This window comes from Ranitomeya imitator, chromosome 3 (assembly GCF_032444005.1).
Source record: "Ranitomeya imitator isolate aRanImi1 chromosome 3, aRanImi1.pri, whole genome shotgun sequence".
NCBI classification, from domain to species: Eukaryota; Metazoa; Chordata; class Amphibia; order Anura; family Dendrobatidae; genus Ranitomeya; species Ranitomeya imitator.
The window spans coordinates 308,489,233-308,516,223 of record NC_091284.1 but is presented as its reverse complement, the minus strand read 5'-3'; the positions used below and the strand labels follow the sequence as shown (position 1 = coordinate 308,516,223).

The 26,991-nt window shown below is 42.8% G+C and overlaps 1 long non-coding RNA gene across 2 annotated transcripts in view; it reads right to left on the bottom strand.

The window, feature by feature from the left end:
• Window positions 1–26,715, bottom strand: part of LOC138672058 (uncharacterized) — a 51,424-nt gene extending 24,709 nt beyond the window's left edge. Inside the window, exons 1-2 of one of the 2 annotated variants that reach the window (XR_011319555.1) lie at window positions 26,433–26,715; window positions 14,905–15,053 (exon numbers count right to left, since the gene is read on the bottom strand). This is a non-coding gene — a long non-coding RNA (uncharacterized lncRNA). The remainder of the gene's footprint in view (window positions 1–14,904; window positions 15,054–26,432) is intronic. The other variant, XR_011319556.1, reaches the window with a different exon arrangement.
• Window positions 26,716–26,991: the final 276 nt, after the last annotated feature.

Here is a 26,991-nt window from a genome sequence, read left to right as displayed (position 1 = left end):
ACTCAACCTCTCCAAAACTGAACTTCTATGGCTCCCGCCATCTACTAACCTTCCTAAATCTGACATTTCCCTCTCCGTGGGTGGCACAATAATAACACCCCGACAGCAGGCGCGCTGTCTGGGTGTTATGTTTGACTGCGATCTCTCCTTCACCTCCCATATACAATCTCTTGCCCGCTCGTGCCACTTACACCTAAAGAACATCTCTAGAATCCGCCCTTTTCTCACCATGGAAACAACAAAAACCCTCACTGTCATCCTCATCCACTCCCGCCTGGACTACTGTAATGCTCTATTAATTGGCCTCCCCCTCACTCGACTTTCCCCTCTCCAGTCCATCCTTAATGCAGCAGCCAGGGTTGTCCAGCTGGCTAATCATTACTCGGACACGTCCGCTCTTCGCCAGTCGTTACGCTTCCCACAAAGCTCTCCACAGTGCGGCACCCCCATACATCTCCTCCCTCATTTCTGTCTATCGGCCTAACCGACCGTTGCGCTCTGCAAATGACTTTCGACTAACCTCTGCACTAATCCGTGCCTCCCGCTCCCGACTCCAAGACTTCTCCCGCGCTGCGCCAATCCTCTGGAATGCTCTACCCCAAGATATTAGGACCATCCACAATTTGCATAGTTTTAGGCGCTCGCTCAAAACACATTTGTTCAGAGCGGCCTATCACATTCAGTAATCAAAGTCATTTTATGTTTGTGTGTGTATAGCCCATTCACTATCTCCATCTACCCCCCACCCCCTGAAGATGGCTGGACCATCATTGTAAATACATCATTGTAAATACACACCTGTGCTTTGTATTTCCCCACCTCATTGTAGATTGTAAGCTCTCACGAGCAGGGTCGTCTTATTTCGCTTTCATTATTGTATTGTTAACGGTTACTTATGACTGTTGTGTTTGAAACTGTTAAACTGTAAAGCGCTGCGGAATATGTTGGTGCTATATAAGTAAAGATTATTATTATTATTTCATTTGCACAACAGCATGTGAAATTGATTGTCAAACAGTGTTGTTTCCTAAGTGGACAGTTTGATTTCACAGAAGTTTGATTTACTTGGAGTTATATTCTGTTGTTTAGGTGTTCCCTTTATTTTTTTGAGCAGTGTATAAAAATATGTATCCCATACAGTTGAACACTAAAACAACAAAAGAAATCAAAACGCCACAATTGCTGCTTTTTGGTCTCTGTGTTTTCCACAACAAAATGTGATAAAAATCTATTAAAATGTCATGTATATACCTCAAAATGGTATCAATAAAAACTTCAACTTGAAGATCAAGAAAAATAAGCATCATACGGGTCCATGGATGGAAAAGTGAAAATGTTAATAGTGTCAATCAAAACTACAATTCTTACCTCAAAAAGCATGGCCTCATACAACTATTTAGACAGAGAAATACAAAAATATGTTTCTTGGAAATAGGGAAGAAAAAAAATGAAAGACCAAAAATGAAAAATCGCTCAGTCCTAAAGGGCTTCAAAAATACTTCCACTAGTCTTTAGAAGATATGTGTAAATTAGTCCATTGTGAAAATTATAAATATGGCTAAACTAAAAATAAATTGCTCAATAAGCACAATGGTAAAATTTTAAAAAGGAAGATAAAGGAGTCATCTGTAATTCCATATGTCTTGCAGCCTTATAATATCTATAGATAGAATATTTATTTTTCTAACATAAATAAAATGAGTCTTCTTTGCCTGCAAGTATTCAAACCTTTGGCTCAATTGCCTGTGAACGGAGTATCTGAATTTCTATTAACAGGGGATTTGAAATGCTCTGTTTTTTTTCTTCTGAACGATGGGAGAAAGCAGTGAAGCGTGCTGTAATTAGACTGTGAATTATGTATTTCCGTACTGTCAGCATAAGGCAGCTGTACACGGCCAGAGAATTTCTAGTGGGCGTCTCTCGTTTTTATATTCAGGAACTTATTGTCTGGCAGCTGAACGTGTTTGGGTAACGATGTATTCAGAAAATATGTACATATTTCCATTTTCCTGGGTGGTTGCTAGAAATTCCTTACCAAGTGTTCAATGTTGACAACAAAGAGCGATAGAAAAAAAATATTTTTGCACGCCTTGCTAATACTGCATATAATGTTTTAGATTACAAGGATGTCAGTACTTAATGAATTCATGGGTTTAGATTTTAGTAGAAAAATATTTTACATTTATTGTACTCCTACTGATGTATATGTGAGTGCAATAATACAGACTACTGAACTCTGTTTCATCTACTGAAATATATGACTTTTAATTACATTTAAATAATGAGTGCCTTCTTCACCATTCATATTACTGTATAATGTTCATCTGATATATTAGTACAATTACGGGCAATGCAGCGCTTCACATTATTAACTAAGCTACAAATCTGCATAAAGTCAATTAAATGTAACTTATTTGGTGTTTGTATAATTTCCCTTTTAAGAATTAATCTGAAAAAATATGTTTGGATTGTATTAGGACATTGCTGCAAATCATTTAAAATTCACTCAACTGGTACTGACATTTTTGTGTGAACATCTGCCCACATCCTAAATCATTGACTGCACAAATTAGCTGTTCTGTTGGCAACTATGTAAAAAATACAAGCTTAAGAATGTAGAAAAAATAAAAAATACAACAGTTGTGTCTACATTGTTGCTCTCAAGAGAACTTAGTCCATCTCCATGACATTGCCACTTTGGTTTACTCATTGTAATGACACAACTGTGTACTTTGGTACAAAATATACTGCTAAAATCTGACAAATGCAAGTGTAAGAAAAAATGCATAATCATATTATATTTGTAGCACTGAATAGCATAGACTGGAAATGTCAGTACTGTCTAGAAACCATAGTCTGCCGAATATATGAACTGCGGAAACATATGTGCACATTACTTTATATTGGACTGGTTATTCTCTTGAAAAAGCCTTAGGGTAGCATGGGTGAACAGTCTAGCTGTATTGGAAAACAGAAATCTTAGAAAATATCTACAAAATCACAGGGACAGGCTTTACGCACATACCCACTCACAGCAGAATGCAGTTACTGTTTGGATAGGGTTTCACGACAATAAAGATCACACGACAGCAATACTCAGACAAGTCACATGACCAAGACAATTTGTGTAACTTGTCTGCAAGTTGCTGATGAGATACTATTTTAAAGGTGCAATTTAACCACTTCCGACCGCTGATGGTAGATAAATGTTAGTGCTTTTTGTGCTTTATTACAGCTAGTGGTCTTTCACTGATCGGGACCCTAGCACACCTCCAAGCCACGTGATTCGGGTTCAGAATGTTAGCTCTGCATCGGTAACATCATCGTGACCTGATTCTAGATGCGACATTTTGAAGATTGTGAGAGGGAGTGGGCTCCTTATCTCACTTGTGTGGCATCCCCTGATGTGATCATGGGGAGTTGGGGGTTATCATGGTGGTTGGAGGTCAAATGATGACCTCTAATTCTGGCAGCTATGGTGGCCTGTTAAACCCAACCAGAAGCAGCGTCTAACAGGCAATCTGCCAGTACAGTGCTGACAGGTCTCATGCATTGCACTCAATGTATTTCAATGCATGAGACCAGCTATCAGAGAAATAAAAGTTGAAGTCCCATAGAGTGACAAAATAAAAAGTAAAAGAAATAGAATTTTTAAAGTTTATATTTACAAAAACATAAAACTAAAAAAAAATGAAAAAAACATATCAATAAATATGTTTTTTATGTAAAAACAAAGATAAAAAAAAGTACACATATTTAGTATCACCGCGTCTGGAAAAACCCAATCTATGAAACTCTCCTATTAGATAACCCTTTCGGTGAACACCGTAAAACTTTTTATTATAATACACGTCACAAAAAATATGCTTTTTGATCATATTGTCCCCAAAAAAGTGGAATAAAACACAATCAGAAAGTCGAATGTAAATAAAAGTGGTATCACTAAAAACAATATCTGATCCCATAAAAAAACAAGCTGCCATACACCTCCTCATACACCTCCATCAGTGGAGAAATAAAAATGATGTACCTCTCAGAATATAATGATGCAAAACAATTATTTTTTTACATAATATAGTGTTTATTGTGTAAATTGCCCAAACTTAAAAAAAATATATAAATCTGGTATCGCTGTAATCGTATTAACCCGAAGAATAAAGCTGCTTTATCACTTTTACCACACAATGAATGGCATAAAAAAATCCTGAATTGCTAGTTTTAGTACATTATGCCTTCCAAAAATCAGAATAGAAAGCAAAAAAAGTAATGTGCCCAAAATTAGTACCAAGAAAAATGTCAACTCATCCTGCCAAAACCAAGCCCTCATATGACTCTGTCGACAGGAATATGGAAAAATTATAGCTCTCAAAATATGGTGATTGTGATGAGGGAGCAGCCGCCATCTTGGATACAGGGCATACTAACAGAGATTGGCTTGACTCCATTTTGTCCCATATCAGAATTCACCTGGCCCCCACCTTTTCCCTACTCAAATGAAGGCCCTTTAGTATGGTAATGAATTGAGGCCAGTGTAGCAAAGATTGAATGAGGAATCCATGCCAGCAGGGAGCAAGGAGATGCCTGAGGGCTCAAGTAAAGTATACCTGTCAGGTGGCTACAGGATACACGTCTATTGTCTTCCCAGCCGGACCATCTACAACATGAAATTATGAATTATGGATGCATCGTCCGAGGTACAGGCTCATAAAAAATATCCTCATAGCCCTGAAGAAATTGCGCATCTGACAGTGCAGTGCAACTCCCGGGTCAATGAGGGTTATGGAACCTGAGATATAGAGATCAGCCTCCCACAGCGATCAAATGGATCCAGGTTTGATCCCTGTGTGACCGGCAGAACAAACCACATGCGCTGGTACCGCCCGTGTACTGATCTGATCATCCTGAGAGAAGTTATTCCATTTATTAGATATTGGGAATAGATTCTGCAGGGAAACTAGAGGGTGGAGATTATTAGCCCACCCAGGTACAGGGGGGAGGGACACAGAAGGATTAAGAGCTGAGGACACATGGAGAATGAAACACCCATAAGAAGATGATGATGAAATAAGGAACTGGGCAGAGGGGAGCAAGCACACGCTTTCCTGGGGCTGCCCGGCAGTAGAAGTCTTGTACCTGTGGAACGCAGAGCTCCCTGGCCTCCACAAGCGACCTTCTACCTGGTAAATTGACCTCCAGCTTTATACCTCTAAGCCTTGTACTTTTATGGTTATATTTTACTCTGACTGTAACTCTTGATATATTTTTACTGTATATTTCTTGACAATTACCTAGTGCGCCCACTCTAACTCTTGATGTATTTCTACTGTATATTTCTTGTAATTACCTAGTGCGGCAATTAAATCACAAATTAATTTTGGGCCGATCCTTTTATTCTGATTGCGAATCTTAGAATACCCAGCGTGGGTAACAGGGCAGTCTTCCCGGTGTCCATTTGCTCTAGGTGCAGTTCCCTTATTGGCCTGAGAGACAAAGAGGGCGCCGGAGAGCTGTGCCTGTGTAGTTACGTCATGGATTGGTGATGTGGGAGGAACCAGTGTTCTTCACAGTGATGCAAAAACATTTTTTTGTTTAAAAACCACAAAACAAAAGGCATTAAAAAATAAATTAAACTCATTCTTGATCTGCTGCTGATATGTTTATTCTCCTCCCAAAATTCACAGTTTGGCTTAGTGCACATGTATCCTGTGCTCTACACTTACACAGGGTTTCTGTATAAATCTCTGATATATGTGATTCAAACAGAACCCCCAATGGATGACACCCTGTAATGAGGCAGTTGGAGGCACCTTGGATGCTATCCGTGTCCGTCTTATTAAGTGTGCATTAAAGCATGGTCGATCACAAATGCCAAACGGAGTCCAGAGTTACTCAGCTGCCTCATTATAGTGAATGGATCCCTCAGGGGTTTCATCTGAATCACGTCACTCAGAGATTTAGATGGAAACCCTGATGTAAGTGCTCAGTGTAGAGCAAAGGATAAATGTGATCCAAAGTGTTATGTAAAAAGTTCCCAATAAAAGTTTCAACTCAATCCACACAAAAAAACAAGTGGCCACTCAGTTCCATGATCTGTTAATGGAAATATATTGGGCTTCCATTCCATGTAAATAGTTGCTCAAAGGCTGTGGAAAAGCGCTATGGTTCCCCCTTGCCCTCCAAAAATTTAAATCCGGAAAAATCTGCATTGCTAAATACAAAGGTCCCCCTCCCTTCTGAGCCCCACAGTGTTTGGCATTTCATGGTGGCTTAGTGGTTAGCCTTAGGGTACCGTCACACAGTGCCATTATGATCGCTACGACGGTACGATTCGTGACGTTCCAGCGATATCGTTACGATATTGCTGTGTCTGACACGCAGCAGCGATCAGGGATCCTGCTGAGAATCATATGTCGTAGCAGATCGTTTGGAGCATTCTTTCGTCGCTGGATCTCCCGCTGTCATCGCTAGATCGGTGTGTGTGACACCGATCTAGCAATGCGTTCGCTTGTAACCAGGGTAAACATCGGGTTACTAAGCGCAGGACCGCGCTTAGTAACCCGATGTTTACCCTGGTTACCAGCGTAAATGTAAAAAAAAAAAAACAGTACATACTTACATTCCGGTGTCCGTCAGGTCCCTTGCCGTCTGCTTCCCGCACTCACTGACTGCCGGCCATAAAGTGAAAGCAGAGCACAGCGGTGACTCACCGCTGTGCTGTGCTTTCACTTTACGGCCGGCAGTCAGTGAGTGCGGGAAGCAGACGGCAAGGGACAGACACCGGAATGTAAGTATGTACTGTTTGTTTTTTTTTACGCTGGTAACCAGGGTAAACATTGGGTTACTAAGCGCGGCCCTGCGCTTAGTAACCCGATGTTTACCCTGGTTACCCGGGGACCTCGGCATCGTTGGTCGCTGGAGAGCTGTCTGTGTGACAGCTCTCCAGCGACCACACTACGAGTTACCAACGATCAAGGCCAGGTCGTATCGCTGGTCGTGATCGTTGGTAAATCGTATAGTGTGACGGTACCCTAACAGTGCTGGAGTCCTGGGTTAAATCCCACCAATGACAACACCAGCAAGGAATTTGTATTGTAGGGAACTGTACTCACTGGGCTGCAGTTGAGGGAAGCACAGGAAGCGGTATCACTGGAATGTCCAAGCAAGTTTATTAAAAACGGCATAAACTGCTCTGGCTGGGAAAACAAATGAACAGCCTTTTCCGGCACAAAGTAACAAACAGAAAAATAAAGCATTCCATATAGTATAGCGGGTCCGCCCACACAGGTCAGTGTCTTTAGCACACACACAATGAAGGTCTCCACACCTCCAGCCACAGACACTGAATGAGGCAATTGGCCTCCATTTTATTTACCAAACCACGCCTCTGGGGTGGATATATGTTAGCGGTCATTCCCACCCATATCTTATGACTGCTCGTAAAACCAGGCCATGGAGCGGCCCAAACAATTTTCTCAGCACTATACGTGCTGGAGCATACTTCCGGGCTCACATCACCGCAGCTACTAGCCGCGATGGCACATCTCCCCTGAACGACTTGTCCGGCGACAATCTTACAGTATGTTCTCCCCGTGTTTGCGTGGGTTTCCTCCGGGTACTCTGATTTCCTCCCACATTCCAAAGGCATACTGATAGGGAATTTAGATTGTGAGCCCCATCGGGGACAGCGATGATAATGTGTGCAAACTGTAAAGCACTGCGGAATATGTTAGCGCTATATAAAAATAAAGATTATTATTTCTGTAGCGATGAGATCCACTTAATTTATGGGGCGTGTGTCTCCAGACAGCAAGAGCTGGGCTCAACATACTGGGCACTACAATGTACAAACACTACAATGGCAGATTTTCAATTTTTACTCAGCAACATCCATTGTTGCTTGTTTCTGGAAAAAAAACCGTAGAGTGAATATCATCGCTACACCTGTAGATAAATTCCCAGAGGGGTGCCATTTCCAAAATGGGGTCACTTGAGGGGAGATTCTGCTTTTTCTTTAACTTAGGGGCTCTGTATATGGAGTCCACAAACTATTGTTCTCCAAGGGTCAAATAGCACTCTTTCCTTCCTGAGTCTTGCCGTATGGATAAGCAGTAATGTACAGCCTCATATGAGGCTATTGCCACCTTCAGCAGAAATTGTGTGACACATTTTGGTACCATTTTTCCTATTTCCGTTATAAAAAAGTAAACTCTAAGGCTAAAAAAAATTGTGGTAAAAATGTAATTGTTTTTATTTCACCATCAAATGCAGAGGTGTATCTAGGGGGGGCAGGTGTGTCATGTGCCCCAGGCGCAGCCGGCAGGGGGAGCAGTCGAGCTGCCTATTTCAGCGGTCCAAAGTATCTTCCCCAGCAGCAGCATTCCGCCGCCCCTGGACTGGGAGCATAAGTAGGAGTAGTGTAATGAAGGGGCACAGTATAGTGACTGGGAAAATAGGGGGCGGAGTGTTAGAGGACAGCATGAAGAGAGGGCACAGTATAGAATGGAGGGGGCAGTATGGAGGGCATGTACCATAAGAGGGACAGTGTGAGGAGCAATCTGACAGCCGGCACAGAGAAGGTGCAGCATGGCACCTCCCAGGGATCAATTGTATTTGCGTCTTCCAGTCTCAAGTACAATTGAAGCTCTAACCCCGGGTCACAGAGATGCCAGCAGAGTGATCAAGTCATGTGATCACGCTGCTGACTTCACTAGCCAGCTCACTGAAGAGAGAGGTGGTAAGTGCTCCTGTGGCTGAGGAGCTAAAGACACCGAAGATGTGTGTTGGGGGTGTATTTATTCAAGGTGTGTGAGAATTTATTCAGTGTGTGTGGGGATTTATTCAGTGTTTGTGATTTATTGTGTGTGGGGGGATTATTCAGTGTTTATGTGATTTATTCAGTGGGTGTGTGGGGGGGATTTATTCAGTGTGTGTGTGGTGGGGTTCATTCATTCTGTGTGGGGCGGGTACATTTTGTTCTGTGTGGAGGGGATGGATTTATTCTGGGGGGTGAATGGGGAGATGGACCTAGACACAGTATGAGTAGCAAGGGGAAAAAATGTGTGCGGATGCAGTACGAGGAGCGAGGTTGATGGGATGTATGTGAACACAGTATAGGGATTTGAGGGGATGTGTGAGGAGGAAATATAGAGAACGAGGGGTAAATGTGAGGAGATAGTTTGGTTAGTGGGGGTACATGAGGAGGGAAGGGGAAACATGAGGAGACAGTATGGGGGAAGGAAAGTGTGAGTTGGCACAGAATAGAGACTCAGTAGTATGCCAGGTAGGAGGTGTGTAATGAAAGGGCACAGTATAGAGACTGGGAAATATAGGGGCGGAGTGTTAGAGGACAGTGTGAAGAGAGGGCACAGTACAGAAAGGAGGGGACAGTGTGGAGGGCATATACCATAAGAGGGACAGTGTGAGGATCATATTTTGTGCAGGAAATATAGTCAGGGGCAATTATTTGTTCAGGGACTCAGCATAGGGCAGATATTTTTATTCATGAGCATTATAATAACACTGCTATCTTTAAGGGCATCGTGTGGGGATGTGCTCCAGAAGACTGGAGAAGATGGAAATCTGCAGAAAAGAGCTGGACAAGAGAAGAAAAGAAAGAGAATGACTCCAGAGGCAATGTCATCTATCAGTGTTCTGTCTTCATACACGTTGATACGGTGTGTGATCCAACATACAGCATAAACCACTTCTGTCTTCCAAATAAGCAGACTGTTTCTCTGTAGTCTAACTTGTTTATTGGTAACAGGTATTGAAATGCGGTAAAACTATAAGAATACAAATGATTTGCGTAAGTATTGGGCAAATAATAACACGACTGCAACTAACAGGGAAAGCATACAGGATGATGCAACTTCTATATATAACTACATACAGCAGGTAACTGATAATCAGATTTCCTGTGTACTGGCTGCTATACAGTTAATCACACTCTGTACAACACTACATTGCAAGAACAGGGATAATGATCTTACCGGATAAACTTAACCGGAATGGCAAGTAAGTGAGGTAGTTCCAACACAACAGAAGAACACGTGTGTCCAGGAAGAACACAGAGACAAAATGGAGGTTCCTCATCCCAAAATGCCCTGGTGCAATCCCACAATGCAACATTCAAATTATTACTAAAAAACACAGGTAATAAATTAAACCACCACTGGGTGGTGCTATAACACAACAAACCAACACTATAGTACCAAAACTTTAATGCATGATACGAACTCCTGTCCTATTAGGATGGACAGAACACTCCCCGCTTGGCATCAACCGATGCCACCTACAGGTTCTTTTGGTGAAAACAGTAAGACAAGTTCCGCAACTGGACTGAGGAATAGTCTACTCTCCCCGGACTTGCCTACTTTGACCTCAACCTTACGCACCCTCCCATCTTTGCTAGGGAATATTTTAGTGATGAGGCCTAGTGGCCACTCATTGTGGTGAGACTGGCTGTCTTTCATGAGAACAACATCACCGGTTTTGATGTTTGGTTTGTCGGTCTGCCACTTCTTCCTTGGTTGTAAGGTGGAGAGGTACTGCTTCCTTCATCTGTCCCAAAACGTATTGGAGAGACTTTGAACTTGTCTCCATTGTCGTCTATAGAGATCCTTGTTGCTAAATTCTCCAAGTGGAGCTCTGAGAATGCTAGCTTTCTGAGTAAGTAACATGGCAGGAGTGAGAATGGTCAGATCCCCAGAGTCACTAGAAAGGGAAGTCAATGGTCTAGCATTTGCTGGAAACATTTAGTTATTGCAGAACAAGGGAGTCACACCATATTCTGAAACCAAAGGTTCACATACTTTTAATAATAATAATAATAATATTAATAATCTTTATTTTTATATAGCGCTAACATATTCCGCAGCGCTTTACAGACATTATCATCACTGTCCCCAAATGGGGCTCACAATCTAAATTCCCTATAGTATGTCTTTGGAATGTGGGAAGAAACCTGAGTACCCGGAGGAAACCCACGCAAACACGGAGAGAACATACAAACTCTTTGCAGATGTTGTCCATGGTGGGAATTGAACCCAGGACTTCAGCGCTGCAAGGCTGCTGTGCTAACCACTGAGCCACCTACTTTTGCCAAAGACATGACGTTGAATCATTTTCTTCATTATAGAAATGGCAGTCAAATATATTTGACTCTTTTTTTTTTGTTTGTCCAAACCAAGGGAAAAAAGGGAAAGGGAGAGTCTCTCTGCTCTTGCTATTATAGTGGGAACATTGCATTGATCATCCGACAGCTATCCTCCCCAATACACGGGAGCACTCAGCCTGGCCGAGCTCTTCGGTGTACTCTATAAATGTATTCTCCAAGTCATTATCTGTCTCGTCTGCTTCCAGTTCAATTACTAGGAGGTGCCGATGGATGATGTCGATCAGTGACAGGGCCAACCGACTTAATTCCTGTACCTTTTGATGCTGCTCAGTCAGTGAGCTATGGGGTTATTTCCTGGCTCCTTTCTGTAAGCCCTGGGTGGGTCTGTCTTCCATATAAACCCCTGGAACTTCTGACACTCTCTGCCAGTTACAGTTCTCCTCTGGTTCAGTCTCTGTACTATCTACTCCTACTTACATGTTTGAATTTCTGCTGTGTGACCGATACCTGTCACCTAATCATTCATTTGTCTTTTGATTTTGTGCTTTAACTGCCTCTTTTTGTTCTGACCAGGTTACCTTGACTTCTCTTGCCTCTGGCATGTTGCTCCGGACAGCAGCCCTTCCATAGAAACAATTCAGTGGACCTCGCGATCAGACCAGATCCCTGTACTGTGATTAAAGGGCAAAGGCTGGGGCTTTTCTGGAATCTGCAAGATGGAATGGCTAGCTCCAAGTCTTTTTGAGCCTGTGGCCTCTGGCAGATGTTTTAATAAGAAAGCTGCTGCCAGACTCCTATGACAGTGGTTTACCTGTTGGATATCCAAAAAGCCAGATCCTTTTTTCCCAACATCAGATTAGACTCTAGGTTGATCCCTCCAATATTGGCTTGCTTGGCCAGCTGTAACCTAAATTATATGGGGGCCTTTAGAGTGGCTGAATGTATGTAAATAACTGGAGTCATTCAAGTGTTCCCGGAAAAACATATGTCTTTTTATCATGTTAGCTGGTACTGTAGATAGAAACATATAACAATTTGAGAGTCCTCGGTGGTTGATACCTTTTAATGGCTAACTGAAAAGATGTTAACAAATTGTAAGCTTGGGAGACTACTCAGGTCTCTTCGTCAGGCATAATCTATGTCTTTTGACGAGACCTGAGTAGTGCAATTTGCAATTTGTTAACATCTTTCCAGTTAGCCATTAAAAGGTATCAACCACTGAGGAATCTCAAATTGTAATATTTTTCAAGTGTTCCTGCAATTCAGAAAAATCTATCCTAGAAAATAGCCAGTAAATATATAGTGGTAATCTATTGCTGAGGATCATAAATAAAGATACCCTCTAAATTGATAGATCCAAATGGTATATAATACAATGTAAGCAACAAATATAAAGCTGACGTTCAAGTAATATATGGGGAAAAAAGTATTTAGTCAGCCACCAATTGTGCAAGTTCTCCCACTTAAAAAGATGAGAGAGGCCTGTAATTGACATCATAGGTAGACCACAACTATGAGAGTCAAAACGAGAAAACAAATCCAGAAATTCACCTTGTCTGATTTGGCAAGATACATTTTGAAAATTATGGTGGAAAATAAGTACCATATTTTCTGCTGTATAAGACGACTGGGCATATAAGACAACCCCCAACTTTTCCATATAAAATATGGAATTTGGGATATGTCCGCCGTATAAGACGGGGGTCATCTTATATGCCCAGTCATCTTATACTGTGGTTCCCAGGGTCTGGAGGAGAGGAGACTCTCCTTCAGGCCCTGGGATCCATATTCATGTAAAAAATAAAGAATAAAAATAAAAAACATGGATATACTCACCCTCGGACGGCCCCTGGCTCACAGCGCTGCTACCGTCTCCCTCCGTTCCTGAGAATGCAGTGAGTGAATGACCTTCGATGATGTCGCGGTCAGGTGACCGGTCACCTGACCACTCATGTGACCGCGACGTCATCGAAGGTCCTTCACTCTCTCCATTCTTAGGAACGGAGGGAGACGCTAGCAGCGCTGTGAGCCAGGGGCCGTCCGAGGGTGAGTATATCCATGTTTTTTATTTTTATTCTTTATTTTTTACATGAATATGGATCCCAGGGCCTGAAGGAGAGACTCCTCTCCTCCAGACCCTGGGAACCACACGCCGACATCCAGGATCGCTCCCTGCACACGCCATACCCGGCGTATAAGACGACCCCCGACTTTTGGGACAATTTTTAGGGGTCAAAAAGTCATCTTATACGCCGGAAAATACGGTATTTAGTCACCTAAAAACATGCAAGATTTATGGCTCTCACAGACCTGTAACTTCTTCTTTAAGAGGCTCCACTGTCCTTCACTCATTATCTGTAGTAAAGGCACCTGTTTGAGCCTGTTATCAGTATAAAAGACACCTGTCCACAACCTCAAACATTCACACTCCAAACTCCACTATGGTGAAAACCAAAGAACTGTCGAAGGACACCAGAAACAGAATTGCAGCCCTGCACCAGGCTCGGAAGACTGAACCTGCAATAGGCAAGCAGCTTGGTGTGATGAAATCAACTGTTGGAGCAATAATAAAAAAATGTAAGACATATAAGACCTCTGATAATCTCCCTCGGTCTGGGGCTCCATGCAAGATCTCACCCCGTGGGGTCGAATTGATCACAAAAACGGTGAGCAAAAATCCCAGAACCACACGGGGGGACCTAGTGAATGACTTGAATAGAGCAGGGACCAGCGTAACAAAGGCTACCATCAGTAACACACTATGCCCTGCAGTTCCAGATGTGTCCCCCGGCTTAAGCAAGTACATGTCCGGGCCCATCTGAAGTTAGAGATCATTTGGATTATCCAGAAGAGTATTGGGAGAACATCATATGGTCTGATGAAACCAAAGTAGAAGTGTTTGGTAGAAACAAAACTCATCGTGTTTGGAGGAGACAGAATGCCGAGTTGCATCCAAAGAACACCATACCTACTGTGAAGCATGGGGGTGGCAAGATCATGCTTTGGGGCTGTTTCTCAGCAAAGGGACCAGGACGACTGATCCGTGTACATGAAAGAAAGAATGGGGCCATGTATCATGAGATTTTGAGTGCAAACCTCCTTCCAACTTTCTGTTGGAAGGAGGTTTGCACTCAAACCTTGAATTGAATATGAAATGTGGATGGGTCTTTCAGCATGATAATGATCCTAAGCACACTGCCAGGGCAAACAAGGAATGGCTTTGTAAGAAGCATATAAAGGTCATGAAGTGGCCTAGCCAGTCTCCAGATCTCAACCCCATAGAAAACCTTTGAAAGTCAATGTTGTCCAGCGATAGGCTCAAAACATCACTGCTCTAGAGGAGATCTGCATGGAGGAATGGGCCAACATACCACCAACAGTGTGTGCCAACCTTGTGAAGACTTACAGAAAATATTTGACCTCTGTCATTGCCAACAAAGGATATATAACAAAATATTGAGATGAACTTTTGTTAATGACCAAATACTCATTTTCCACCATAATTTGCAAAATTTTGACTGTCATAGTTATGGTCTACCTATGATGTCAATTACAGGCCTCTTTCATCTTTTTAAGTGGGAGAACTTGCACAGTTTGTGGCTGATTAAATACTTTTTTCCCCCACTGTATAACCAGTGAACTATGTTGGTCATTTTGGTATTTAATAGTAATAAACAATTTTTGAATGTAACAAATATTGACTTTTGAATAAAGATCAAGTGCTTAAAAAGGCAAGAAGACATTAGTTAATAAAACATTAAAGGAACAAAAGTGACAAATAAAGTTACCCTCTAATAGTAGCACAAATGTAAAAGAGGACACCTCGAATGTGCGTTTCGCATCAGCGTCTTCAGGAGAGTCAGTCAGCTCCCTGAACACGCCTCTTAAGGATTGATTGACAACTTCCATCCAAAGCTTGGAGCAGACTTGAAATCACCTGGCATAGAATGGGTAGTGTGAATCAAGCAAGAAATTGTGTATTCAGGAATAACACTGCATATATTGCTGCAATGCATGGATAACTTTTCTCAGGTAACATACACATGTGGTCAAAATTGCTGGTACCCCTCGTCAGCCAGCTTTTCCCTCTCCTAGTGTATCCTCACCCACCCCCTGCAGACTGTGAGCCCTCGCGGGCAGGGTCCTCCCTCCTTATGTACTCGTGTGCCTTGTTATCTGCTCATGTTTAATGTATTTGTCTATATTTGCCCCGTATTCACATGTAAAGCGCCATGGAATAAATGGCGCTATAAAAATGTATAATAATAATAATAATAATAATAATAATGACAGAAAATCAAACATTGGTCACAGAAATAACTTGAATCTGATAAAAGTAATAATAAATAAAAGATCTATGAAAATGAATGTAAGCCCGCAAGGGCAGGGTCCTCGCCCCTCTGTATCAGTCCGTCATTGTTAGTTTGTTTACTGTATGTGATATTTGTAACTTGTATGTAACCCCTTCTCATGTACAGCACCATGGAATCAATGGTGCTATATAAATAAATAATAATAATAATAATAATAATAATAATAAAAATGAAGAAATGAAAATCAGACATTGCTTTTCAACCATGCTTCCACAGAATAAAAAAAAAATAAAACTCATGAAATAGGCATGGACAGAAATGATGGTACCCCTGAAAATAATGTGACAAAAGGGTCATGTTAAATCAAGTTGTGTCCACTAATTAGCATAACAGGTGTCTACAGTCTTGGAATCAGTGAGTAGGCCTGTATATAGGGCTACAAATACTCACTGTGGGATTTGAACCATGTTTCGCTGATTGGTCACACCCGGCCGAATCCTGTGTATTCATTGCATTATTCTTAAATCTTCATAAAACATACATATTCTAGAATACCTGATGGGTTAGAATCGGGCCACCATATAGTCTATCATACTTACTGTAACTCTCCTTTAGTTTTCTTTAGCTATAGTATGGACTTTTATACAGCTTGAACTGAATAATGCAACAAAATAATTTATATGTAAGTATTTATATTGGACAGAAAAAAATGAAGAACTGGTTGCTGTGATCTATAGCCTATTCCATTACGTCTTTAGTGTACTCTTGTGTGAATTGTGCTATACATCTCAGTATCACATGCTACATACAATGAAGAATAACATCATTTATGCTTTTTTATTATCTTGTATGTTATTTATCTGTAGTATGGGCAAAGCCTTATATGAGTAGTTAACACAATAATTTCCGAGAGCTTTACAAACAGAACTGGCATACAGTGGTATTTATGTCAAAGTCTTTTAGTACATTTTGCTAAAGATGGCTGGTGAAGGAGTTAAAACTCTACATGTTTCTAACCCCTAACTGCTTTTCATCCGTCAACCTCAGTCATCCATCAACCCTTCAACTCTGGCTTACATGAGTTGCCCAGAATAAACGGGTCTGCAGAGTGGATGTTGATCCTTTACAGCTGCCTTTAATTGAAAATGCTGTCCCTAAAGGCTGAGCCGATAAATTTGCTTCACGGGAAGGTTTTTTTGGAAGGCGGCTGAGATTTTCCCATCGATTGGCTGTGCCAAGGCCCTGTCTGTTTCCACTCATTTACTTTGTACGATATTGATCCTATTTTCACTGGGAGCCTTATGTCTGAGTTATAAACTGCATTTTTTTGTAACAGGATTTTACATTTCGTTAATACAGAAATATTATATTCTCATTATATATAATATTTTTACAAAGAAGTATCACTATGCCATCACTAAAAATAAATTTTTAATTAACTGTTCAGTAAAGTACCTAAAAAGTTACTTCAGGCACAATCAGATGTAGATGACTAGCTTCTCAAAACTTTTAATGCAAATATTAAATTACTATAATATATATTCAGTGTCCAGTTCGACACTTCCTTCATTTATAGCATATCACATACAGCAGATAGGAGCAGGTAGTCTTTGCAGCATGTCAATGGATTTCTAATATTTTTCATTTTTTAGCAATAAATGAAAAGTTAACATTTACCTGTGAATAAACAAATGCATAGAAAAAATAGCTTTACTTGTGCTCATCTTCAGAATTTTGTGGTGTAACAGGTTTGTAAGATGAAGCAGCCCTATAATACAGTGGGCTTTAATAAAAGGGCCCAATATCATACGACTCCTTACCTAGGTCTTATCTCCAATAATTCTTAAAAATCAGTATGGAAATACATTCAATGGAGATCTTAACTTTTGGAGACAGTGAGTTTAAGAAACAGTACCTAATTAGTAAGGTCTGTCAACTGTTTGTAGAAAGTCACTAGGTTGCATTTATTCTACAAGATTACTGGTAAAAAGCAAATATATAGTCAATCAGCAGTTGTTTAACACCATAAATTGTGTAATGTAATTGAGCCCTTTGAGAGAGAGCAAGTATAGGTAGCACATTCAAAGAGTCATTTATTTTAGTCCTACTGCATATTAATAAGTAATTTTACAAGGGTTTTTTAAATAGTGATTTTAAGGTTTTTGGTGTGCTTAATGAGTACGTTTGCTACCTAGAAAAAAATGGCTTGCAAAATTAGGACTCACTCACATGTCCGATTTCTACATAAATCTTTAAAAAAAAATGCTTTCTACAAACCCTGCCTACTACACTGTGTGCAGAATTATTAGGCAAGTTGTATTTTGATCACATGATACTTTTTATACATGTTGTCCTACTCAAAGCTGTTCAGGCTTGAGAGCCAACTACCAATTAAGTAAATCAGGTTATGTGCATCTCTGTAATGAGGAGGGGTGTTGTCTAATGACATCAAAACCCTATAAAAGGTGTGCTTAATTAACAACCTCCTTTACTTTGGCAAAATGGGTCAGAAGAGAGATTTGAGGGGCTCTGAAAAGTCCAAAATTGTGAGATGTCTTGCAGAGGGATGCAGCAGTCTTGAAATTGCCAAATACATGTTTCATGCAAGGGATGGAGTGTTCCACCTGCTCCTACACCCTGGACGGTTTCCTGTCATGAATCATTGTGGCATATCCTTTTTCTTATAACAGTACGACTTGCCCCCATATCAATCAGGCATTTTAATTGATTCCCATTAGGAAGTTTTAATTGTGTGATAGTGATAGCCATCCCGTGGGGGAACCGCTATTTTTGTTTACACTTCTCTTGGTCAACTATCCCATATCTCCTTTTCTTCTCTTCCTCTGTTCCCCTGTGATATATACCTGCCGCCTGCACTGCAGTTTTCACAGCATTATTAAATGCATCCAGAGGTATATTCACCATAACAGGAGATGGCTTTTGCTGCTTCTTTGCTTTCCTACTTTTAATCTCGTCCTCTATCTCCCTAAACATGGGAAGGGACTGATCGAGTGTAGAATAGATACATTCTGGCCGTACCCTCATTACTTCTGTCCTCAAGTCCTCTCTTAATCCTGTTAGGAATATATTTTTAAGAAACCTAGCTTCTCTAGGATTTTTCAGGTCATAATCATGATCTGTGAACACTGCTGTACATCTTGCATGAAATCTATCAATGGGCTCAACTGGACCCTGGAATACTTCTAGTAATCCTGAAGCTAATTCTTCTGTCTGCTTCTTGGCCACCACAAGTAATCTGGCTAGAAATTGCTGTCCTGACTCTCTAGTTTTTTTGCCTGCTTGTATCTCCTGTATTATAGCATTCACCTGAACTGCTTTTATTTTCTCAACTAGCGGCACCCTGGCATAGATGCGGCATAATGGTTCTGAATCATTCCATGCAGCGTCATAGTTATCAGCTCCATGGCTTTATAAAACCCAAGGGGATTTTCAAACGGGTCTGGGAAGCTATTCGCCAAGGCAAGTTGCTCAGATCTGCTCCATGGTTTATACCAAGTAGTGGAATCTATCTTTGCATGATCCTCTCCTGTTATGACCTGGTGGTTAGGAGCACCTGGAATGACCTGATAGTTAAACCTCATACAGGACGAGCTCTGGGATGCGGGAGCTCTGCTGACCGCAAGCCCTAATCCTATCACACACACTAAAAATAGCCGTGGAGCGCTCCTGACCAGACCTAGGCGCCTCGTCACAGCCTAAGAGCTATCTAGCCCTAGAGATAGAAAATAAAGCCTACCTTGCCTCAGAGAAATTCCCCAAAGGTAAAGGAAGCCCCCCACATATATTGACTGTGAGTAAAGATGGAAGTCACAAACGCAGAGATGAAACAGGTTTCAGCAAAGGGAGGCCAGACTTACTAAATAGACAGAGGATAGGAAAGGTAGCTTTGTGATCAGCACAAAAACCTACAAAAGACCACGCAGAGTGTGCAAAAAAGACCTCCGCACCGACTCACGGTGCGGAGGGGCCACTCTGCATCCCAGAGCTTCCAGCTAGCAAGACAAAATCATGATAACCAGCTGGACAAGAAAACAGTGAACAAATAATGACTATCAGGAACTTAGCTTCTGCAGGAGAAGGCAGGTCACCAGAGAGATCCAGGAGCGAACTGAACCAATGCAAAAACATTGACAGCTGGCATGGAGTAACGATCTGAGAGGAGTTAAATAGAGCAGCCAACCAAAGGATAAACCACGTCACCTGTGTAAGGAACCTCAGAAGCAGCAGCTTCACTCATAGCCACCAGAGGGAGCCCATAGACAGAACTCGCCGAAGTACCATTCACGACCACAGGAGGGAGTTCGACAACAGAATTCACAACAGTACCCCCCCTTTGAGGAGGGGTCACTGAACCCTCACCAGAGCCCCCAGGCCGATCAGGATGAGCCAAATGAAAGGCACGAACAAGATCGGCAGCATGAACATCAGAGGCAAAAACCCAGGAATTATCTTCCTGACCATAACCCTTCCACTTGACCAGGTACTGGAGTTTCCGTCTCGAAACACGAGAATCCAAAATTTTTTCCACCACATACTCCAACTCCCCCTCGACCAACCCCGGGGCAGGAGGATCAACGGAGGGAACCATAGGCGCCACGTCTCTCCGCAACAACGACTTATGGAACACATTATGGATGGCAAAAGAAGCTGGAAGGTCCAAACGAAATGACACAGGATTAAGAACTTCAGAAATCTTATATGGCCCAATGAAATGAGGCTTAAACTTAGGAGAGGAAACCTTCATAGGAACGTAACGAGATGACAACCAAACCAAATCCCCAACACGAAGTCGGGGACCAACACAACGCCGGCGGTTAGCGAAACGTTGAGCCTTCTCCTGGGACAATGTCAAATTGTCCACCACATGAGTCCAAATCTGCTGCAACCTGTCCACCACCGCATCCACACCAGGACAGTCCGAAGGCTCAACCTGCCCTGAAGAGAAATGAGGATGGAAACCAGAATTACAGAAAAAAGGAGAAACTAAAGTAGCCGAGCTGGCCCGATTATTAAGGGCGAACTCAGCCAAAGGCAAGAAGGACACCCAATCATCCTGATCAGCAGAAACAAAGCATCTCAGATATGTCTCCAAAGTCTGATTAGTTCGTTCGGTTTGGCCACTAGTCTGAGGATGGAAAGCCGAAGAAAAAGACAAATCAATGCCCATCTTAGCGCAAAAGGACCGCCAAAACCTCGAAACAAACTGGGAACCTCTGTCCGAGACGATGTTCTCTGGAATGCCATGCAAACGAACCACATGCTGGAAAAACAATGGCACCAAATCAGAGGAGGAAGGCAATTTAGACAAGGGTACCAAATGGACCATCTTAGAGAAGCGATCACAAACTACCCAAATGACCGACATCTTTTGAGAAACAGGGAGATCAGAAATAAAATCCATGGAAATATACGTCCAGGGCCTCTTCGGGATCGGCAAGGGCAAAAGCAACCCACTGGCACGAGAACAGCAGGGCTTAGCCCGAGCACAAGTCCCACAGGACTGCACAAAAGAACGCACATCCCGCGACAAAGAAGGCCACCAAAAGGATCTAGCCACCAAATCTCTGGTACCAAAGATTCCAGGATGACCAGCCAACACCGAACAATGAAGCTCAGAGATAACTCTACTAGTCCATCTATCAGGGACAAACAGTTTCTCCGTAGGACAACGGTCAGGTCTATCAGCCTGAAACTTCTGCAGCACCCGCTGCAAATCAGGGGAGATGGCAGACAAAATTACCCCCTCTTTAAGAATACCCGCCGACTCCGGAACACCCGGAGAGTCAGGCACAAAACTCCTTGACAGGGCGTCAGCCTTCACATTCTTAGATCCCGGAAGGTATGAAACCACAAAATCAAAACGGGAGAAAAAGAGTGACCATCGAGCCTGTCTAGGATTCAACCGTTTGGCAGACTCGAGATAAGTCAAATTCTTGTGATCCGTCAAGACCACCACGCGATGTTTAGCTCCTTCAAGCCAATGTCGCCACTCCTCGAATGCCCACTTCATGGCCAACAACTCCCGATTGCCCACATCATAATTGCTCTCAGCAGGCGAGAATTTTCTAGAAAAGAAGGCACAGGGTTTCATCACCGAGCCATCAGAACTTCTTTGCGACAAAACAGCCCCTGCTCCAATTTCAGAAGCATCAACCTCAACCTGAAAAGGGAGCGAAACATCTGGCTGGCACAACACAGGCGCAGAAGCAAAACGATGCTTCAATTCCTGAAAAGCCTCCACAGCCGCAGAGGACCAATTGACCACATCAGCACCTTTCTTGGTCAAATCAGTCAACGGTTTAGCAATACTGGAAAAATTAGCGATGAAGCGACGATAAAAATTAGCAAAGCCCAGGAATTTCTGCAAGCTCTTCACAGATGTCGGCTGAGTCCAATCGTAAATGGCCTGAACTTTAACAGGGTCCATCTCGATAGTAGAAGGGGAAAAAATGAAACCCAAAAATGAAACCTTCTGAACTCCAAAGAGACACTTTGACCCCTTCACAAACAAGGAATTCGCACGAAGGACCTGGACCACCATTCTGACCTGCTTCACATAAGACTCCCAATCATCCGAAAAGACCAAAATGTCATCCAGGTATACAATCATGAATCTATCCAGGTACTCTCGGAAGATGTCATGCATGAAGAACTGAAACACAGATGGAGCATTAGAAAGCCCGAATGGCATAACCAGGTACTCAAAATGGCACTCGGGCGTATTAAATGCCATTTTCCATTCATCACCCTGTTTAATTCGCACAAGATTATACGCACCACGAAGATCTATCTTGGTGAACCAACTAGCCCCCTTAATCCGAGCAAATAAATCAGACAGCAGCGGCAAAGGATACTGAAATTTGACTGTGATCTTATTAAGAAGGTGGTAATCAATACAAGGTCTCAAAGAACCATCCTTCTCGGCCACAAAAAAGAACCCTGCTCCCAATGGTGACGAGGACGGACGAATATGACCCTTCTCCAAGGATTCCTTTATATAACTCCGCATAGCAGCGTGCTCTGGTACAGATAAATTAAACAAACGACCCTTAGGAAACTTACTACCAGGAATCAAATTAATAGCACAGTCGCAATCCCTATGAGGAGGTAGGGCACCAGATTTGGGCTCTTCAAATACATCCCGGTAATCTGATAAAAACTCAGGGACTTCAGAAGGAGTGGAAGGCGAAATTGACAGCAATGGAACATCACCATGTACCCCCTGACAACCCCAGCTGGACACAGACATAGATTTCCAATCCAACACTGGATTATGGACCTGTAGCCATGGCAACCCCAAAACGACCACATCATGCAGATTATGCAACACCAGAAAGCGAATATCCTCCTGATGTGCAGGAGCCATGCACATGGTCAATTGAGTCCAGTACTGAGGTTTATTCTTGGCCAAAGGCGTAGCATCAATTCCTCTCAATGGAATAGGATACTGCAAGGGCTCCAAGAAAAAACCACAGCGCCTAGCATACTCCAAGTCCATCAAATTCAGGGCAGCGCCTGAATCCACAAATGCCATTACAGAATAGGACGACAGAGAGCAAATCAGAGTAACGGACAAAAGAAATTTAGACTGTACCGTACCAATGGTGGCAGACCTAGCGAACCGCTTAGTGCGCTTAGGACAATCGGAGATAGCATGAGTGGATTCACCACAGTAAAAACACAGCCCATTCCGACGTCTGTGTTCTTGCCGTTCAGCTCTGGTCAAAGTCCTATCACACTGCATAGGCGCAGGCCTATGCTCAGAGAATACCGCCAGATGGTGCACAGCTTTGCGCTCACGCATGCGCCGATCGATCTGAATGGCCAAAGACATAGACTCATTCAGACTAGCAGGCGTGGAAAATCCCACCATGACATCCTTAAGGGCTTCAGAAAGACCCTTTCTGAAAATTGCCGCCAGGGCACATTCATTCCACTGAGTAAGCACAGACCACTTTCTAAACTTCTGACAGTACACCTCCGCTTCATCGTGACCCTGACACAAAGCCAGCAAGATTTTCTCTGCCTGATCTACTGAATTTGGTTCATCATAAAGCAATCCAAGCGGCAGAAAAAACGCATCAACATCACGCAATGCAGGATCTCCTGGCGCAAGGGAAAATGCCCAGTCTTGAGGGTCACCACGCAACAAAGAAATAATGATTTTTACCTGTTGAACGGGGTCACCAGAGGAGTGGGGTTTCAAAGCTAGAAACAGTTTACAATTATTTTTGAAATTCAAGAACCTAGATCTATCCCCAGAAAATAAGTCAGGAATAGGAATTCTAGGCTCTAACATAGGATTCTGAACCACAAAATCTTGAATGTTTTGCACCCTTGCAGTGAGATGATCCACACAAGAGGACAGACCTTGAATGTCCATATCTACACCTGTGTCCTGAACCACCCAAAGGTCTAGGGGAAAAGAAAGACAGAACACAGTGCAAAAAAAAAAAAATGGTCTCAGAAGTTCTCTTATCCCTCTATTGAGATGCATTAATACTTTGGGCCAGCTGTACTGTTATGACCTGGTGGTTAGGAGCACCCGGAATGACCTGAGAGTTAAACCTCATACAGGACGAGCTCTGGGATGTGGGAGCTCTGCTGACCGCAAGCACTAATCCTATCACACACACTAAAAATAGCCGTGGAGCGCTCCTGACCAGACCTAGGCGCCTCGTCACAGCCTAAGAGCTATCTAGCCCTAGAGATAGAAAATAAAGCCTACCTTGCCTCAGAGAAATTCCCCAAAGGTAAAGGAAGCCCCCCAAATATATTGACTGTGAGTAAAGATGGAAGTCTCAAATGCAGAGATGAAACAGGTTTCAGCAAAGGGAGGCCAGACTTACTAAATAGACAGAGGATAGGAAAGGTAACTTTGTGATCAGCACAAAAACCTACAAAAGACCACGCAGAGTGTGCAAAAAAGACCTCCGCACCGACTCACGGTGCGGAGGGGCCACTCTGCATCCCAGAGCTTCCAGCTAGCAAGACAAAATCATGATAACCAGCTGGACAAGAAAACAGTGAACAAATAATGACTATCAGGAACTTAGCTTCTGCAGGAGAAGGCAGGTCACCAGAGAGATCCAGGAGCGAACTGAACCAATGCAAAAACATTGACAGCTGGCATGGAGTAACGATCTGAGAGGAGTTAAATAGAACAGCCAACCAAAGGATAAACCATGTCACCTGTGTAAGGAACCTCAGAAGCAGCAGCTTCACTCATAGCCACCAGAGGGAGCCCATAGACAGAACTCGCCGAAGTACCATTCACGACCACAGGAGGGAGTTCGACAACAGAATTCACAACACTCTCCATCCTCCTGTGGTCTACTAGTGGTCTGTGTTATTACAGGAAGGGCAATTGCAGCGCCACCCCTCTCAGTCATAGCAGAGTAGTCACATTGGGTTTTTCCTTTATCTTGTGGCTTGTTACATTTTTTACAGATCCAGGTAGTGGATCTCATGGCTCTTTTATCCCCCTAACTGTCTTGCTGACTGCCTGCATGCACTGGGGGTTGTTTATTGGGGTGGAGAAACTATCCAGGGACCCCTTTGGCAGCCCAGGGTACTGATTCGTAGTCAAATACATGGGAGGAGAGGTGTCATATGCTGGGAAGCCTGGCTGCATTTGCATTGAGACTGACATTGTAATCAACCCTCCCCCATATTTGGCATCCACGGTGCCCCTGGCTGCTGACAGATCACTGGGGTCTGCATAGTGCAGAGACCAGGTATCTGGAACCCCATTTCTTTCTCACATGCAGATTCATTCTTTGCTGGGCTGGTACTGGAGGGGGTGGCGATCTCACCCCCTCCTTCCACAGAAGCTGAGGGTGATGTCTGCTCTGACTGACTCAATAAAGGAGGGGCTGCTTGTGCCAGCGGGGTAGCTGCAAATCTTTTCACATACATTCTCCCCCCAAATGCGCTTCATCCCTTTCATCCTCACCATCATTCTCATTATTGAAATACGGATCTTGTCGTTCAGAGGTTCTGATCCATACTGCAACTTGCATCCCATAGTCATATTTATCAATCCATGTGGCAAGCTTCTTACCTAAATGCTTCCATCTCTCAGCATCCAAACATTAGCACTTGCTATATTCACCTGCTATATTCACCTGCTCCCCATTCCACCATCGACCGCCGCTGTGTCTTCCCCATCCTCTGCACTGACGTTCAGGTAGAGGGCAGATAATTGCGTCATCGCGCTCTCTGACCTGCGCGTCACTGCAGAGAACGCAGCGGCGCCGATGGTGAGACGGGGAGCAGGTGAATATCGCGCACTGAGTTATACTCACCTGCTCCCCGCGTGGTCCCTGCATGTCTGTTCCCCAGCGCCTGCAGCTTCTTCCTGTAGTGAGCGGTCACATGGTACCACTCATTACAGTAATTAATATGCGACTCCACCCCTATGGGAGTGGAGTGGGGTCCATATTCATCACTGTAATGAGCGGTACCATGTGACTGCTCACTACAGGAAAAAGCTGCCGGCGCCGGGGAACCACGGATGTGCAGGGACCGCACCAGGAGCAGGTGAGTATTATTACACAGATGCCGCTCTCCCTCCCCTGCCGACCCCTGGGTATGACTCGAGTATAAACCGAGAGTGTTACTTTCAGCCCAAAAAAGTGGGCTGAAAATCTCGACTTATACTCGAGTATATACGGTAATATAATTAGCTGACCAAAAGCAGAATGAAAGTAATAAAGAAGGAAAGAAAAATAGAACAAACATAAGACAAGTATAGCAGAGCATAGCAGAGCAGGATCAAGACACTTCTATTACAATATTTACAGAATTAACAAACATTGACATCGTTACAAACAGACAGACAGGAACCCTTATTATAGATACAGACAAAATAAATGATGGAAAATCATCGCACCTCATAATGAAACAAAAACATTTGTTAACAGCACTTAAACAAACAACAGACAAACAAGAGACAACAAATAACAGATACCTTCTATTACCTGAGGGTTTTCCCTTAGAAATCCACAAAGACTGACTCTAGAAAGCCTCCTTTCCTGGAGAGAAAACTGTGTGAGTAATAAATCTACTCACTTACCCGGGATCTGGTTTTCTGTTCAGGAGGGAGACAGTCAATTGTTCAGTCAGAGATGAACATTGAAGATATTATATCCCGCTGAAGGCCTTCAAGTTGTTAGAGGAGGGGTTTCTAACCTACTCAGGTGTTCTGTCTTAGGTACCCAAGCGATGAAGCAATAATCAGAGAGACAAACTGCTCATTGCCTGTCCAAATAGTCTCTGTTTATTGGGGGAGTTAGGGTGTTGTTTTATAGTACAAGATCAAAGGGGAAATGAGGCATTACACAATAATCTGGCAGAAATATGAGTTATAAATAATATTACATAAGAAAATGTGGGAGTACTTCCCAGAACTTTCCATATGTCATTGTGACCTAGTCCAAAAGTTGACGTTCTCAGGAAGAAATGGGCTGAGAACAGAATTTTGGAAACAACTGTATGTCCTTGATCAATTTCTGGGAATTGTAAGAAAGAAAACATCAG